This window comes from Phaenicophaeus curvirostris, chromosome Z, assembly GCF_032191515.1.
Source record: "Phaenicophaeus curvirostris isolate KB17595 chromosome Z, BPBGC_Pcur_1.0, whole genome shotgun sequence".
NCBI classification, from domain to species: Eukaryota; Metazoa; Chordata; class Aves; order Cuculiformes; family Cuculidae; genus Phaenicophaeus; species Phaenicophaeus curvirostris.
In genome coordinates, this window is record NC_091431.1 from 44,267,300 (window position 1) to 44,281,096 (window position 13,797).

General features: G+C 38.3%; 1 long non-coding RNA gene across 1 annotated transcript in view; it reads left to right on the forward strand.

Moving 5' to 3' along the window:
* Positions 1-13,797, forward strand: part of LOC138733563 (uncharacterized) — a 521,426-nt gene that overhangs the window by 324,271 nt on the left and 183,358 nt on the right. Inside the window, exon 3 of the long non-coding RNA XR_011339424.1 lies at positions 5,021-5,128. This is a non-coding gene — a long non-coding RNA (uncharacterized lncRNA). The remainder of the gene's footprint in view (positions 1-5,020; positions 5,129-13,797) is intronic.

The following is a 13,797-nucleotide window of genomic DNA, read 5'->3' on the forward strand; positions in this document are numbered from 1 at the left end:
GCTCCTCATAGGACATCCCTTCCAGCCTTTCAAACAGCTTTTTTGTCCTCCTTTGGATGCATTCAATGACCTCCACATCCTTATTAAATTGTAGAGACCAGAACTGCACACAGTACTTCAGGTGAGATCACACTAGAACCAAATACAACAGGATAATCATCTTCTGATTGACAGATTATATTGTGTTCGGATCATTTTCTTAAAAGTTACTGATAATACAGAAATCCATGGTAGTGGCTGATAGGAATGGTTGGACTCAATGATCCTGGGGGTCTTTTCCAACCTAATGGTTCTGTGATTTCTGTGATTTCTGTAGTTTGTCCTGTTGGCTGACAAGCACTGCTGACTTGTGTCGAGCCTGCTGGCAACCAGCATTCTCAGGTTCATTTCTGCAGGGCTGCTCTCCCCAGCCACTCCTCTCCCAATTAAGATTTGCACCTGGTGTTACTCTGTCCCAGATGCAGAATCTGCCATTTGGAATTGTTAAATTTCATCCCAGTAATAATTAGACAATTCTTAAATCTATACAGAGCCCTCTGCAAGATCTCTTGTCCCTCAAGAGAGTTGACAGCACTTTCCAGTTTAGTATCAGCAGTAAGTTTGCTAATTGAGGATTCAAGACCTTCAATCTTGGCAGTTGATACATATATCAAACAGAATTAGCCCTAGAATTAAACCCTTAAGGGACACTGCTGGTGACTCATTGCTGGCCAGACATAGCCCCATTCACTACAACACTATCAGCCCTGTCCTTTAGATAGTTCTCCACCCAGCAGTCTGTGAACCCACTTACCCCACAGTTGGACAACTTGTCCAGAACAGTGCTGTGGGATCAGTATCAAAAGCTTTACTAACATCCACCATTTTCCCTTCATCTACCAGGTGGGTAACCTTATCATAGAAGGATATCAAATTAGTTAAACAGGACTTCCCCTTGGTGAACCTGTGTCGACTGTGTCTGTCAATTGCATTATTCTTTAAGTGCCTTTCAACAGTAGCTCATGTTATCTTCTCACATATTTTCCAGAAACTGGGATTAGGCTAATAGTTCTCAGTTCCCTGGGTCTTCCCTCAAGCACTTTTTGCAGATTTGAACATTGGATAGATTCAAGTGAGCAGGGACCACCCCAGACTCTGGTGGGTGAATGAGAGGGGTCCTGCCATGACATCCACTAGTTCCTTCAGTACTCTGGGATGAGTTCCATCAGGCCGCATAGACCTGTGAACATCCAGCTGATACAGCTGGCTCCTCACAATTTCAGTGTCCACAAATGGAAAGTCATTGCTCCGACACTTGTGGTGCTCTGACTCAGGAGGCTGGACAGCACAAAATCTGTCAGTATTATTAAAGACAGACACAAAAAAACACCGAATGTCTCTGCTTTTCTTCATCCCTATTGATCAGATGACTATCTTCAGAAAGTATTTATCCAATGGTTTCTTTAGATCTATTCTTGCTACTAATGTGCTTTAAAAAAGCCCTTCTAGTTATCTGACACAATACTGGCTAATTTCAACTCTAATTCTGCCTTTTGTGTCTTCTCGCTGCATAGACAAACCATAGTTCTGTAATCTTCCTGAGAAGTTTGACCTTACTTCCAGAGATCATACAATTTTTTTTCTTCTTGAGGTCCACAAGGAGTGCCCTGTTCAGACAATATGGTCTTTTGCCGTGCTTGCTTGACTTTCAACATAGTGGAATTGCCTGCTTCTGTGGCTCTGAAAGGTATTTCTTAGAGACTGATCAGCACTTATGGACTCCTAAGCACTCAAAAGCAAATTCGTAGGGTACTCTGCTAAAAAGTTCCTGGATAGCTTAAAGTTTTCTCTCCTGAAATCCAGGATAGCAACTCTGCTAAACTTTTTTTTTCTCATTACACTGAAAATGTGAAACTCAACCTTTTCATGACCGCTGTGGCCAAGACAGTCATGTACCACCTCATCTGTGAATCCTTGAATTCACCAATACCAAGTCTATGAGGGCATCTTCCCTAGTTGGTGCACTGAGCACTTGTGACAGAAATTTATTTCCTACAAATTTCAAGAATTTATAAGGTCTGCACATCACAAGTCGTATGATATTTCCAGTTGATGTTTGAGAGGTTGAAATCTCCCATAAGGATTAGGCCTAATAATCCATCCTACTAATCTTCACTCAGAGACTCTCACTAAATGTAAGTTTTGTACAATCAAACCTCCGCCTTATGTATAGTATGAAACCCCCGCTTCACCTGCCCTGTCTGTCTCTCCTGAACACCTGTCGCCCTCATTCCTCCAAGTGTCATGAATATAAATTACAGCTATGGGAACCAATCAATGCTTCCAGTTCATCGTGTTTGTTTCTCACACTGGATATGTTGATATATAAACATTTCAGATACATTCCTGAGCCCTCAGTGCCTCTAGGAGTAGTGTGGTTGCAACCCTGAGTGTGTGCTATGCCAACACTTACTGACCCTCAGTATTCACAAAGCTGGAGAGCAGCCCTGCAGAAAGGGATCTTGGGGTTCTGGTCAGTGGGAAGTTGAACATGAGCCAACAATGTGCCTTGGCAGTCAAGACAGCAAACTGTGTCTCGGGGTCAACCAAGCAGTGCATTGCTAGACATTTGAAGGAGGCGATTTTCTCACTGTACTCCACACTAGTGTGGCTACATCTTGAGTACTATGTGCAGTTTTGGGTGCCACAGTAAAAAAGGATATAAAGCTACTGGAGAGTGTCCAGAGGAGGGTTAGGAAGTTGGTGAAGGGTTTAGAGAGGAACCCATATGAGGAGTGGCTAAAGTCATATGGCCTGTTCAACCTGGACAACAGGAGACTGAGGGGAGATCTCGTCATGGTCTATAGCTTCCTCAGAAGGGGAATAGGAGGAGCTGGCACTGATCTCTTTTCTTTGGTGACCAATGATTGAACCTGAGGGAAAGTCAGGAAGACATGTCAGTGGAGGGTTAGGTTAGAAGATTCTTCACTGAGATGATAATGGAGCACTGGAACAGGTTCCCTAGGGAACTAATCATGGATCCATGCCTGACAATATTCAAGAAGCAATTGGACAACACCCTCAGACACATGGGTTGTCCTATATAAAGAGAGGAATTGGATTCAGTGATCCTTGCGGGTCCTTTCCAATTGAGGACATTCTATGATTCTCCTATTAGCTTGCCTGCTGCAATCCTATTGGTATCCCTTCCCCCATCTATTCCAGTTTAAAGCTCTCTCAATCAATCCCACCAGCTTATGCCCAAAGATGTGTTTTCTACATTGGGACAGGTGGATCCCATCAGTCCCCAGCATATTTTGTGTCTTGAGGGCTCTTCCATGGTTTAAAAATCCAAGATGCTAGTCCTGGAGGCAGGTACTGATATCGTGGGCTTGTCTATTTCTTCAAAAGTCTCCCCTATTACTGGGAGGATTGAGGAAAACACTACCTCTGCTCCTGAATGTTTAGAATTCTTCCCAAGGTTCTGAAATCTTTTTGATTGATCTCAATTGTGTCATCGTTAGTGCCCACCTGAAAGAGCAGGAATGAGTAGTAGTTTGACAACTGTGCCAAACTTTTCAGTCTTTTGGTCACATCTCTAATTCTGGCCCATGAAGGCAGCAAACATCTTTGAAAAGAAGGTCCAGTCTTCAAAAGGATGCTTCCATTCTGCACTGGAGAGAATCACCAATGACAATAACTCGTTGTTGTTTCTTCTCAGCATTAATCATAATGAAGGTTTGTTATAAGGGGCTGTTCTCTGTTACCTTGGCAAGTCTGCTTGCATAAGTTCCTCCTCTATCTCATTAAGTGCTTACTGCTGTTCTGTAAATGTATCTTAGAGGTCAAGGACGGTTTTCTCTTACAGCTCCATGCTGTAACTTTCTTCCATCCTTCCTTATCCCTTTTAACACTAACTTCTTCTTGGCACAAAACAGATCCCGGACCTGCCTCAGTAGTGGCAGTGCTAAGTTGGTTTGCATGCATCTGAGATGACAGTGGTCAGTCTCTTTCTTAGACTCTCAAATACTCCTCCATCTGCCAATCTCCTCATGCAATTCATCCAGAAAGAAGAGCAGTTCACCTGTCTAGTCACACCTCCCATGGGCTTGCTTGCAGTCACTCTGCACCCCCAGGAATACCCCTTCACATATTCCACAGGCAGAAAAGTGGGTGGTCACATCCTTGAACAGGAGCTCTGTCTGTGTGTCTGTATTAATTCTACCAGGTGCTAGAAGATCAGGAGAAGCAGAGGACACTGCTTGTTGTTGGGTGGTCACCATGCTGCTGCATACTTGCTAACTGCCACATTTATATTCTTGTCCTTCTTGCACCTGCAGATATCTTTCATGAGGATTGTTTGTAGGATTTTTCCCAGAAGCTGAAGTGAAACTAATTATACTATGCTTTTCTAAGTCTTCCACTACACCTCTTTTTGTAGATGAATATAATATTAAACAATTTTTCAGTCAGTTGGGACTTCTTATCTTCATGACCTTTCAAAGCTTATAGAGAATAATTTAAAACTGAAAGACTTTTTCATTAACCTGTTTTTAAAATAGTTTTCATAATTTTGAAGACTATATTCCATAATAAGGTGAAGAAATTTGAAAAAAATAATTAGTTCAAAATAAATTAGAATCTTTTTTATTTGGATGCATATATTACATTACTTTGGTCTGAAACACTTCTATTTTCTACTGCTAGATGTTCTAATTTTACTTTCTTCAGTACCAGCACTTAGAAATGCTTATCTTATATGAATAAAAGTTTGATTTAAATTTAGCTGTTATGAATGAATGTGACAATGACATCTATAAGTAATTTTTATAACAAAATTATGTATTATTATGAACACTTATTTATACAAATATTGTGTCACACATGCAAGTAGAAATTCAGAGAGCAATAGTTTATGGTTCCATCTTTGTATGAGTGATCTGATGAACCATTAATGTGGCAGGCAAAGATAATGTAATAAATATCTTATTGCACTTGGAAGACAGTGAAAAAATGTAACTGACACAATATTTTGTTCCAGGTGGGAGGAAAAAACTAGTACTTTCCTGACCCTTTACAACCTGGTTAAGAATTTTACTGACAGAATGTTGGCACCAGTTGTGGAAGAGCTGATCAACCTCAACTCCATGTAAGTGAAGTCTTAAACATTTCGAGGTTCATTTCAGACTAACTTTGTAAAGCCTTCTGATTTCTAACAACAATCATAAGTTAAAAGTTCAGTTTATATGGCACTGTAGAGCGTTTTGGTTTCCCAAAAAGGTTATAGAATTCAATTTCTTGTTTAAGCACATCTTGAAATTGACATGTAACTTTATCTCTTTGTAGTATTGTTTTGCAAACTTAATGACATCAGATTCTTATATTCTTCTTCCTTTCTAGACAACTGAAAGCATTCACTGAATGAAATGACAAATTATTATAAAAACTAAATATAAAACACGAACATATTTGCATATGTTCAGTGATCAAGAAGACGAAGTGGTGAAAAAGCATTTAAGGAACATTACCTGGGTTATCATTAAATAGACCTTCCTTCCTGTTGCACTTCTTGTGGAAGAAAAAATGGGAGACAATTGTGTATGAAAGTCAGATACCTTGGTTGTCCAAAAACAGTCTGTGAGGGGTTCTCACAATTTATTCTTCATGTGGGAGAAGCAAAGGTGGCAGCAATACTAGAACTGTATAGTACAGAAATTATACATATGTGTAAAAAAGATCTGCAGAGAACTTCTTAATGGAAGTGCATGGAAGGAACTGGCTGTGTTAAAGCACAACTCTCTTCCTTGTAGTCTTAGTTTTTTATTATTCATGACCTTCAGTAACACAGTTCAACTTAGGATAATTTATTTTCATGGTATTCTTTCCCTGTAAATGTCAAAAAATTCTACTTTTCTATAGCTAGTAGGAGCTTATGGAGAAGATAAGAGCAAGATGCTTTTCAGTTTGTCAGATCTGATTTTTTTATTCACAGTATAACACAGTATAATTTCTTAGTGAAAATCTATCTTCCTTTTTGAATAACTGTTAAGAAACCTGAAGGATACTAGTCAGGGAAAAGGAAGAAGAAAGAAAGAGCTGTGGTGACTGTGGAGTATCAATAAAAGATGTTCATGTATCAGAGAGACAGGCAAGATACAATATTGGAAAAAAAATCTCTGAAAAAGTGCTAGTATCACTGCAAGATAAGCTCCTAGCTCACGTTAGTACAATACTTGAAGGTTTGGAAATTGCTCAGAATGTTGATTTTTCAGAGCTGTTTGCACAGACATAGTCTAATAGAGAAGCCAGATTCCTCTCAGTGGCTGTGTTAATCTTGGATCACCAATTGCTGTACTCATTATTATAAATGCTGATAAATATGCATGGATACTTTGTCATATTTGTCCACTGCTGGGTAAACCAAGCTGCGTTGTGATTCATATGTACTATATGCTACATAAACCTAAAGAACTAGGACTCTTCACAGGTTCTCAGATTTATCAAATAAAATATGTTAATCTTTAAGAGTTCTTTTTTATATCAGGCATAAAGGGAAAAGAAACAAGGTGACATATTCTTGATTCAAACTGAGAATAATGTTTATGTGAGCAGTTACTTTCCTTTGAAAACTTTCATCTAGCAATTTTACTCTCTATGAGTGTTTGATGTGTGACTTGAAATTTTCTGGAGGACTGAGAGCATTCCTTCAGCAATTTGATGATTGACAGCTGCATATAGGAAACCCCTCTGTTATTTATAGGCAGATTATTTTCTCCAAATGTCTATTATTCTTTGAAAGTGAAAAATACTGCAGCACAAAGGGCTTTTATTAGTGGTTCCTGCTAATGATGAAGCCCAGTGATGCTTTAAAATAAAAAAAAAAAAAAAAACAACAAAACCCAGACTTTGTGAAAGGGAGTTCTTTGTTGCTGATGAGAATAATAAGTAAAATCCCATCTGCTTTAAACCTGCTGTGGCATTTTAGAGAAATTATGAGTAACTATAAAGTTAGTGTGCAATAAAGAGAACATGCTTTGAGCCTTATCAAATTTTAATTCTTATGACTTTATGTGGTATCCTAGGAGAAACTAGAAAGGAAAAATGACTTTGAGTTATCTTTTAACAGTAGCGCTCCTTTTTATGGCAAGATTTCTTTTAAAAGCTCCATTTGCCACCACTCCTTATGTTTAATGAAGGTCTTTCAAGATAAGCAACCTGTTTCTTGAGATGCACTGACTGGAAGTAGGATCCTAAAACAGATGATAGTGAGTGCTATCCTATACCAAAAGATCACATTTGTACATGGTATGCAGTAGGGCTGCCTTGATTTCTGCATTAAGTCTAGTTCAGTTCCTAAGTTCAGTTCCTAACTGTTAGCAATAATGTCCCCGATTTTTATTTATATATATAAAAATCTATAAAGACATACATACAATGTGTGTGTAAATAAATATACATGTACATATATATAAATACATATGTATATACAAGTGTATATATATATATATGTTTGCCAACTTCCACTAATGGATGGGATACATACCTAGAGGGGGAAAATCTCAAGCAGGAGATCTTAGGCTAGAAAAACAAATAACTTGTTAACCTCACTGAATCCAAGAGGGTGGCTGTGACTATTGCCTATCCTGGAGACTGGTAGCCTTGTCTAATATACATAGATTTTCCAGTTGCCAGCTAATTGGGGTTTGTTAACCTTTTGCAGCTCTTTGTGAATAAAAGTGGTTTTTTGTATTAAAATTTAACTAGGAAAGGCGATTAATTTTTGTCTGTTTCCTGACACAAATTTATAGTTGTTTACCTAATATCTCAATACTATGAGGCTGGACAAAGAAATCAAGAGTTGTTCTAATTCTCAAGCAGAAAAATAGCTCTACTTCATAGATACTAAGATATTAAGCAGAAGCAATGTGAGCATATGTTGGAGATACTGGCCTATTTCTTCAATGACTTGCAAGGTTAAATTATCAGTAGTACTTCTGTATCAACACACTAAATTTTACCAGCTGTTTCATCTATTCTATTTACAACATCACGTGAAAATTCTGTGGCTCACAAACTCATCTCGAGATCAAAGAAGCTATCTAAGCTAGTGGCCTACACGCAATTTCAAGCTTCTGCTTAACAGTGTTGAGCACTCTTCTGTTTTTTGAACAATGTTAAGTTGAAGAAATACTCCAGTAATGTTTGAAGAAGGGAGAATGTTTTGTCACATTAAAAGGAGTCAGGTGGTAGCCATGATCACAATGTTTAGTTTATTGACACCTGTATGTCACTTAAAAAAACCTGAGGAATTACTTCTCATCCAAGAAATGTGCTTATGTGGCATATCAAATGACCAATATGTCTGAAGTGGGAAAAGAAAACATGAAATTATTATACTTTGTAAACACAATGATGGAGAAAAAGACCTCAACATTGTGATTTGGAATGTGAATGGTGTGCATATCCCTTTGAAGATGTGGTCACTTCTGGTGGTTTTATTTTACTTGTTTCTTATTTCAAAGTGAAATTATAATTTAGAAAAATAATAATCATGTAAAGCAGGTGAGCAGTATCTTGTATTTTTAACAGCTGCTATATAAACTCTACCACAAAGGTTGCTTTAGATCTTAAACACAATGTTTAACAAATTCAGGAAAATGAAGATCTATCCAAACCATTCCTAACCAGTGTGATATCCTTGATAAGAAGACTGTAGGCAGGCAACAATGTGTGTACTTGATTGCTCTGACTTCAGAATCTTCTCTGACACAGCTTTCGTAGTATCTTTGTTGCTAGGGCGGTAATACATGAACTAGACAAGAACACAACAATGTGTATTTAAAACAATCTGGACTGCTGGGCTTGCTGTGCTGTGATACAATACTTGCTGTGCTGTAATACAAAGCTCATCTAGAGATCAGGAAGAAGTAATTTTTTTCGGAGAGCAATACCAGCACCAATACTATTTAACATTCTTCACTAACGTGAATTACAGTACAGATTTCATTCTCATCATGCTTGCAGATGACACAAGATTTTCATGGAGCCGTCAGTCTGCTAGGGGTAGGTTTTCTATTCAGATGAATTGTCTGTCAGGAACCCCATGAAGGTGAACGCAAGTCCTGCATCTAGGAGGTACAAGTAGAGGCTGAGGCTGTGGAACAGCTCTGCAGTAATGGCCCTGGGAGCTCTAGGAGACACTAGACTGGCCTGAAGGCAGCATTATACCCATGAACAGCATTCTTTCAACCTGGACTAAATTAGCAAGGATGCAGCCACCAGGTCTGGGGAAGTGATCCTGCACTGCTATTCAGTACCTTAGAGATAGCATCTAGCATGCTGTGCACAGCTTTGGGCACCTCAGTTGTGACAGATATTGATGTAATGGACATAGTCCTGATCAGTGTGGTCTTGGGGTGGAGGACAGAGCCTCCAAGTGCAGGCTGGGCTTGCTGAACCTTGGGAAGGGACAGTTTTGGGGGGACAGGAGAGGTCTTATTGATAGGTATAGCTTTTTGACCTTAGGATGCACAGGAGGCAGAGCCGGGCTCTTCTCTAAGATGTACAGTGGAAGGACAAGAAGCAACTAATACAAGCTAGAATATGGAGAATTTTGAAATAATAATGGAAAAAAACTTACTGTAGTGGTAGACAGATTGTTCAGGAAAAACATGGAATCTACATTCTTGAAAATATTGAAAACCTAACCATCCAGACCATTAAGCTTTTATTACATGTGCTTTGCACAGATGGGCTAGACTAGGTGACATCTGAATTATTCTCTATCGATTAAGTAATTCTCTGGTTCCATGACTGCAAATACTAAATAAAACACCAGAAGAACATATATTGAGAGGTTTGACCTTTATTTACGAAGTGAACATCCATGAGAGTCTGTCAGCTAGTCTCTGTTCCTTCTACTTTTCAGATATTCAGCCCAAATTAGACTTACAAAATTTACCTGCTGAAAGAGGAATAGAGTTGATTTATTTAAAGATGCCTCCTTACTGTAACATATGGACCTCTTTTTAGTCTGGATGTCAGGATAACCTTCCTGAGGAGAAGTATGAAAAGCAAATGTAGTCATGCTGTATATAGTTACAGACTGCAGCTAAGCAGTATATATTCAATGCTTATATTCCAAATATTTCCCAGGTACTTCCCTGGCATGTGGTAGAAAACTTTTATGAAAACCAATAGAGCAGGCTGACTAAATTGTTTAAGACTTGGAAACCATTTATATCTTATGAAATGCAAAAAAAAACTCTGATGAAGAAGGAAGTTAAGTCATATATTTCACAAATATTTCCAGTGAAAAAGTGCAAGAGTTAAGCCAAAATTTTATTTTAGATTAAAAATAAAATCTGCGGATATTAATTGATTTAGTATAACACTTGCAATATCAATGATAGCAAGTAAAACCCAGTAAAATGAAAGATATAAACCCAATTACTATTACTGTTCAAGTTACAGCAGTTTAAAATATTCAGACAAAAGAATGCTTTTGTTCTGGTCTCTTTCTAGGTCATCTTTGTACCAGTGCTGGTGAATAAAAAGCAAGGAAGGAAACATTACTGTATGCATTTTTCATGTGAGAACCAAGCCACAGAAATGTGGCATTTGACACCAGGAAATCAGGTGTTAAGCCAGAAATGAAACCTGTTTATCTTGACCTCTGCTTGGGCTTCAGCTTTCATCTCTAAGAAAGGTTAAATCTTTGTGTCTGGATAGCATCAGGATCAGAATTTTACAAACTTTTAGTAGCAGCACTGGGTGGAGTCATCTCTTTTTTTCTCTAGAGAGCATTGATTACCCTTGATTTTAATGCATACTGAAGGTTAGGGTTAATATTTTTGCAGCTTTTTTTCGCAGTCCTGTGTAACAACACAATTCTATAAGGTTATAATTTGTGTCTTAATCTTATGATCTTTCATGATTGTTTATTCTATGGGCGTGAAGATCTTAGACTCAAGAGGCACACCCAGAGTTCCCCTGGACACAGGGAGAGAGGGACCATGTGTTCACTAATGCCTCCTCTCTGGACTCATTAGGGTTGCACATAAAGATGAGAAAGAAGCTTACCCCTCTGTCTCCCAATTTTTTAGCCTTTGAAAAGGCAGGCAGTGAGTATGGACAACAGCTCCTGTTGCCAGTTTTGGATCTATTATTTACATGGTGTTCAGGGTTAGGAGTTTTATTTCCTGTTTGGTCGTCAATAAAACATTTTAAAATTCTGTATACACAAAAGAGCGAACTGATTACCATTAAGCATGATGAAATTCCTGTCTGAAGCTCTCAAACTAATGTCTTTTAATGTGTTAAAACTGAGGCTTGGCAGCATTTTACATAACTTTTATAACACCTTCTGAATAACAGCATGTTTATGTAAATAACATATTCCTGAAAGTGTTTGAACCCAGAACATCTGCAGAGACAGAACTGTGCTTGTAGAGTTTGCTGATGGTTAATAGTAACTATAGTGTAAGTGACAGACACACAAAGTACTAAATAAATGAAGTAATCTGAGAGCAGACCAAACAGAAATAGTATTTGAATGTAATATTTTCTGGCATATCCATATCATTATCAAACGTGTAGGAGCCTGACAACTTCTATTTTCATAAGTCCTGTGGAGTGAAACTATTCTCCTCTCCATGTAAATGCAAAACTGAGGCACAGAAGAAGCAATTGCAAAACTGAGGCACAGGAAGAGCAATTAATTTCCCCAATATTATATGGAATGAATACATGGAAAACTAGGGATATGCTTTCACAAAATCCTGGATTAGGGACTTGAAAATGAAGCTGTCCTTTGTGAAGGGCTTTCTGTAATACAGAAAGCAAGTAGTCCAAGATCATTACTTTCAATTTCACAAGAAACTTTTTTATTTAAAAAAGGGGGAAAAAACCCTTTGGAAATCAATTTATTGAGATGGGAATCTATTTTCTTTGTCATGTGCTATGGATCATAGAATCATAGAGTTATAGCATGGTTTGGGTTGGAAGGGGCCTTAAAGATCATCTAGTTCCAAACATCCTGCCATGGAGAAGGGACACCCTCCACTATATCAGGTTCCTCAACCTGTGCCAGTGCCTCACCACCATCAGAGTAAAAATTTCTTCATAATATCTAATCTAAATCTCCTCTCTTTCATCTTAGAACCATTACCCTTCATCCTATCCCTGTACTCTGATAAAGAGCTCCTCCCCAGGTTTTCTGCAGACCCCTGTTAAGTACTGGAAGGCTGCTGTAAGGTCTCCCTGAAGCCTTCTCTTCTCTACGATAAATATGCTAAGGTGACAATGATTATACAGTTAAAATCTTGATAAGGTTGAAAAGGTAATACACTTTCTCTGTAAAGCCAGTAATTTATTGTTTATATAATTAAAATATTGACAATCTAAGTTAAGTATTATTAGTCCAGACCTAATTAATACACAGAAATAAAGAAAGAGTATGTTAAGAAAGCATAGTATTGTTAGAGGGAAGGTCTGCATAATAATAATTCAGCTTAAAATGCAGAGCACAGAGCGCTAGTCTCTGCTCCTTTTCTTTTTCACTGCTCCTCTGGGTTTTAGAACCCAGACTGATGATTTTGGTCTGGGTTGCTGGGGGAAGGTACAGTGAGTAGTCAACATTCAGGTTCCTTTGATGTAATAAGTATAATGTTGAGACAGAAGGTTTCTTTCTACTCCATGTAGGAATTACTTGGCATCATTTTTGCATTTCCTAAAACTGTTTAGACTTTGCTATTTCTTCATTGACCTGCTAGTGCATATTACATCTGAACTGACTGTACTCATTGTGCTATCTATGTGTTGAGCATATATTCTTCAGGCTCTTTGCAGCTCATGATTGGTATAGGTCTGCACATTTTTAACTAAACATTTGTGAGTTGTTCATAACTGTAGGTTCTCGAATAGCAGGACCTCACTTTCTTATTGTTTACTGCCTGTGCTCCTCTACGTTCCATCATGTACCCTATTTCCAAGGCCTCTGTTTTTATAAAAGAAATCGTTCTTGACCAAATGATTGTGTTAAAGCCATAAACATTTCTATGCAGAATACATACTTATTAATACTATCTATTTGAAATTATGGTAATAAAATACAAACCCAAAACTAATAACAAAAACATCAAAACCAAACCCACTAAACCTCAAAGTAAAATAAGTCAGGCATAACCAGGTGGTAGTGAGAGAAAATTGTATCTAAACAACTTACAATACACCTTCAGAAATGTCAAGGCAGTTTCTGGCATAGACTGGCAAACTTCAGTTCTCAAAGCTTGCTAAATGAGCACAAAGCCTGAGATCTGCTACTAGCAATGGGGAAACTCTTATTTACTGTACTAGTGTGAGGAGTGTTTGATCTGTAAGTGCTTGTCCTAGTTACTAGTGAGGTAGAAAAAGCATTAGTAGAGAAACTGAAAGAGATATAGTCTTCTCTGTGCTGCCAGTGTTCTCTGTCTGGCTTGTGGATTATATAAAGGAGGGGTTAGTGACAGAATTCCATCATATACCTGGGTCAGTGCAATTCCCAATTTCAATACAGGATGGAGGATGATGTGATTGAGAGGTGACCTGTAGAGAAGGACTTAAGGGTGATGAGAAGCTTGACATGAGCCAGCAAAGTGTGCTCACAGCCCAGAAGGCCAACCATATCCTGGGCTGCATCAAAAGAAGTGTGACCAGCAGGTAGAGGGAAGTGATTCTGCCCTCTATTCCTCTCTTGTGAGACCTCATCTGGAGCACTGTGTCCAATTCTGGAATTCTCAAGGTAAGAAGGATATGGAGCTGTTGGAATGGGTCCAAAGG